Source organism: Lagenorhynchus albirostris, chromosome 18 (genome assembly GCF_949774975.1).
Source record: "Lagenorhynchus albirostris chromosome 18, mLagAlb1.1, whole genome shotgun sequence".
Classification (NCBI taxonomy): domain Eukaryota; kingdom Metazoa; phylum Chordata; class Mammalia; order Artiodactyla; family Delphinidae; genus Lagenorhynchus; species Lagenorhynchus albirostris.
Window position 1 is genome coordinate 25,091,660 of NC_083112.1, and position 4,885 is coordinate 25,096,544.

At 47.9% G+C, this 4,885-nt stretch overlaps 1 pseudogene; it reads left to right on the forward strand.

Annotated features, from left to right (window-relative positions):
• Positions 1-2,012: 2,012 nt before the first annotated feature.
• On the forward strand, positions 2,013-3,249 carry LOC132508698 (cell division control protein 42 homolog; annotated as a pseudogene).
• Positions 3,250-4,885: the final 1,636 nt, after the last annotated feature.

Sequence of the window (4,885 nt, forward strand, 5' to 3'; positions counted from 1 at the left end):
TGGGATTGTTACAGTCCTGCGCACGTGCAGGAGTGCAAGCCGCCCGGCCACCAGAGCCAAGGAATCAAGCTGCCAAAACCAGGGCACCAGATGTAAACATGGGCACCAGATACGTAGAAGAGCTCCTCTCCGAGAGATGCTGACACACTGGAGCAGGGCAGAGGTAAAGTATGAAGATAGCATGTCCTCGAGGTCTCAGGGAAGGTCTAAGGTCAGCCTTAGATGTGTCATTAATCAGAAGCCTGCCCCTCAGGCGGTGGCTATAATGATAAGGCGCTAGGCTTCTCCGACTTGCTGTGGGAAAGACAGACCTCCTGGGTCTGTTGCCTCCTGCCGTGCCCCAGGGGTGGTAGGAGTTTATAAACTCTTTCTCCTTGGTTCCAGTTGTAGGACTCCTGGAGCATAAACACCACTGGCCAGCAGAACCAGGTGATATAGAGGTGTCTCCTGGCAGCAGCCACAAAAGTCAGGGCACCTGACAAGGGTATAAGCTCTTTATGGGAAGATACCAGTGAGCTGGAGCAAGACAGAGGGAGAAAGCAACGATTGCATCCATGGGTCTCCATTCCCTGAGAGCACCTCCATAGGCCCACATAAGTGAGCCAAAGCAGAAGCCTGTCCCTTAGGGCAAAGATCCTGATGAAGGAAACAGGGGGACTTCCCTGCTGGAGCAGTAGTTAAGAATCTGCCTGCCAAGGCAGGGCACACAGGTTTGATCCCTGATCCGGGAAGATCTCACATGCCGCAGAGCAACTAAGCCTGTGTGCCACAACTGCTGAGCCTGCGCTCTAGAGGCCGCGAACCACAACTACGGAGCCCGCGTGCCACAATTACGGAAGCCCACGCACCTAGAGCCCATGCTCCGCAACAAGAGAAGCCACCGCAGTGAGAAACCCGTGCACCGCAACAAAGAGTAGCCCCCGTTTGCCACAACTGGAGAAAGCCCGCATGAAGCAATGAAGACCCAACGCAGCCAAAAATAAATAAATAAATAAATATAAATAAATAAATAAATAAATAAATACAAGTAAGGAAACAGGCCTCTTTCTCAGAAAACCTGGGGAAGCGTTTCAACCTGCTATCTGCGCAGCGCCCTGGGGTGATACCCCGCCAAGAACTGTCTCCCTGTGGGACCCAGGAGCGCAAGCCCCTCGGGCTTCCAGAGCCAGGTTATCAAGGGGCATCCCTTGGGTGGCAGCTGCAGACACCAGGTCACCAGACGCACAAACTGGGGCACTGGACATGTATAGAAGTTCTTCCCCTTTGGGAGATGTTGGTGCTCTGGAGAGCAGCAGAGAGGGTGGTGATACACCCACTGGCTGGAGCAAGGTGGGGCGGGGGGGGCGGTAGTGCAAAGATGGTACCCACCAAAAAGAGAAAAAAGGGGGAAAAAAGCAAAAAAAGAAAGGAAGGAAAGAAGGAAGGAGGGGAGAAAGAGAAAGAAAGAAAAGAAAGAAAAAAAAGTTAAAAAAAAGAAGGAGAGCCAGAATATTGCAGCCGCCAGCCTCCATCCCCAGAGAGTTTCCCAGCAGGCCTCTACCCCTCAGACCAACACTGTCAAAAGTAGCAAGTGAGTCCTTTTTCACAGGAAGCCTGGGCACTTTTCAAAGGGCTGCTTCTTTGCTGGGCCCTGGTACCCATGGGTCTGCGCACCAGCTCTCAGTTTGCTACAGCCCATGAGTCTCCCGTGTGCAGGCTCTGCTGGTCTTCTAAGCCAGATATTTGGGGGCTTGTCTCTTGGGTGCAGGTCTTAAAGGTGGGGTGCCCAATATGGGGTATAGACCCTTCACTCCTCAGTGAGACGATTCGGGTTTTGAGATCCCTTCTGTTGCAGATCCCTGCACTGGGGGTGGGGGATTTATGGTGAGATTCTGCCTCAGCCTTTCCCACCTGCTTCCATGTGGCTTTACCAGGTGTGAAGGGCTGCTCTCGTTTACCAGGTGTGAAGGGCTGCTCTGCCAGTTTTTAGCTTTCTTTCAGAGGAAACTGTTCCACATAAATTCGGTGTGTCCATGGGAGGAGGTGAGTTCAGGATTTTCCTATGTCACCATCTTGAACCGGAACCTCTATCATTTCTTTTTGTTTTTTTTCTTAGGATTTCCATCTCTCTGCTTACATTGCCCATCAGTTCCTGCATCCTGTCTATTTCATCCTTAGAACCCTTAGCATATCATTTATAGTTGTTTTCAATTCCTGGTCTGATAATTCCAACATTCCTGCCATGTCTGGTTCTGATGCTTGCTCTGTCTCTTCAAATTGTGGTTTTGTGGGCAGTGGAGCTGAGGTCAGCATCAAATTTGAAATATTTAAAGTGGACACAGAACTGTTTCAGCAACGCAGACAATTAAGTGTGTTGTCGGCGATGGTGCTGTTGGTAAAACATGTCTCCTGATATCCTACACAACAAACAAATTTCCATCTGAGTATGTACCAACTGTTTTTTTTTTTTAATTTTTTTTGCCACACCACACATAGTATGCAGGGATCTTAGTTCCCCAGCCAGGGATAGAACCCATGGCCCCTGCGGTGGAAGCATGGAGTCTTAACTACTGGACCACCAGGGAAGTCCCTGTATGGACTGTTTTTGACAACTGTGCAGTCACAGTTATGATTGGTGGAGAGCCATATACTCTTGGACTTTTTTTGTGTGTGTGTGTGGTACGCGGGCCCCTCACCGCCGTGGCCTCTCCCGTTGCGGAGCGCGGGCTCAGCGGCCATGGCTCACGGGCCCAGCCGCTCTGCGGCACGTGGGATCCTCCCGGACCAGGGCACAAACCCGTGTGCCCTGCATCGGCAGGCGGACTCCCAACCACTGCCCCACCAGGGAAGCCCTACTCTTGGACTTTTTGATACTGCAGGGCAAGAGGATTATGACAGATAACCTCTGAGTTATCCACAAACAGATGTATTTCTAGTCTGTTTTTCAGTGGTCTCTCCATCCTCATTCAAAATGTGAAAGAAAAGGGGGTGCCTGAAATAACTTACCACTGTCCAAAGACTCCTTTCATGCTTATTGGGACCCAAATTGATCTCAGAGATGACCACTCCACTATTGAGAAACTTGCCAAGAATAAACGGAATTCTGTCACTCCAGAGGCTGCTGAAAAACTGGCCAGTGACCTGAAGGCTGTCAAATATGTGGAGTGTTCTGCACTCATACAGGAAGGCCTAAAGAATGTATTTAACAAAGCAATATGGGCTGCCCTGGAGCCTCCAGAACCTAGGAGCTGCAGGTGTGTGCCGCTATGAACGTCTCTCCGGAGGCCTTTCTGCACAGCTGGTGTCGGCATCATACTGAAAGCAATGTTTAAATCAAACAGTCTTAAAAATTAAGATTCGTTTTTGCAATAAGGACAAATGCCCTGCACCTACCCACATTCACTCCTGTGACACAAGGCCCATAGGTATGGCCCTCTTCCCCCTCTCAATACTAGTTAATTTTGAGTGACTGTGCATTGTCAGAAAAATGATCAGTACTAGTTTTTGTTTTGTCATTTCAAAAAAAATTTTTTGTTGTTGTTTTTTTGTTTAAAAGCAAAGCATGCTTGTGATGACTCTGTAACAGACTAATCTGGGTTGTTGAAACAGTTCGGTTTCCACTCTGGAGAGCAATCTGGGATATCTAGCTTTTTAAATTTTCCTTTTTTGGGGGGTGGGGCAGGGAGGTGTGTGTGGGATTTGTTTTTATTTAGTCATGTTTTTTTTAATTCATTAACCATTGGACAGCCCTTAAGGGGAGGAGGACGGATTGATTTCACATTCTACTTCCTAGATCTAGTTTAGAAAACATGTTCCCCACCTGGTGCTCTCAGGAAGGAGTATAGTAAACGCCTCATTTAACAATATACTCCTTTTTGGGAATTCCCTGGCGGCCCAGTGTTTAGGACTCGGTGCTTTCACCGCCGTAGGCCTGGGTTCGATCCCTGGTCGGTGGAACTAAGATCCCGCAAGCCACGCAGTGGGGCTAAAAAAGAAAAACTTTACATATATATATATATATATATATATATATACTCTTTTTGAAAGTTGCCTTTTCTCTTGACCCTTGAATAGGTCCAGTATTTGACGAAACTCATGAAAAGTGGTTGGAATCTGTCTTGCCCCTCCTCTGTTCTAGGATGCACTATATATGTGACCCTGACTCTCAAGGAAATTGGTTTGCCATTTGCCATTGATTTTTTTAAGTTAATTTCTAACTTTTTTCACTGACAAATGAAGAAAAGGACTGCACCTTCTGAAATACACAAAATGGATTGAGTATGCAATAAAAAACCATTTTTTTCCCTATCAAAAAAAAATTGTGGTTTTGCCTTTTAATTTTTTGTTGATATTGGGACCTGATGTGCTGGGTAAAGGGAACTGCAGCAAATAGGCCTGTAGTAATGCAGCCGTGAGGAGTGGGGAGGGGAAGCCCTATTGTTCATGATTAGGTTTCAGCCTTTTAGGGAGCCTGTGCCTCTGAACTGTGAGCTTTAAGTGTGTTTTTTACTGTTTTCCTTCCCCTTAGGTGGGATAGAGTGGGCTGGAGTTGGGTATTTCCCTTCTCCCACCTGGAAGGCTATAGTTAAGTGGAGCTGGGTATTTCCCTTAGTCGGGCTCTTATAAGACCCCAGCAGATTAGGCTCTGATTAACTAGTTTCTCCTGAGGGCAGGCCTGGTGCGAGAGTGCCCTGGGGTATTTAAAAACAGGCTTCATTTCCCCTCTCCCTTCGGAAGCAGGAGGGGATTTTTCTCCCATGTTTACCGTGAAAACTCTCAAGCTCCCAGAGTCGGAGACCCCCCTTTGAATGGGTCCTCTGGAGCTTTTAACTTCAGAGTTGTCTGCCCTGAGCCTCTAGCAATTTGTCAGTTGTGTTTGGAGTCTTCCTACCTCAGCCCTGGTTCC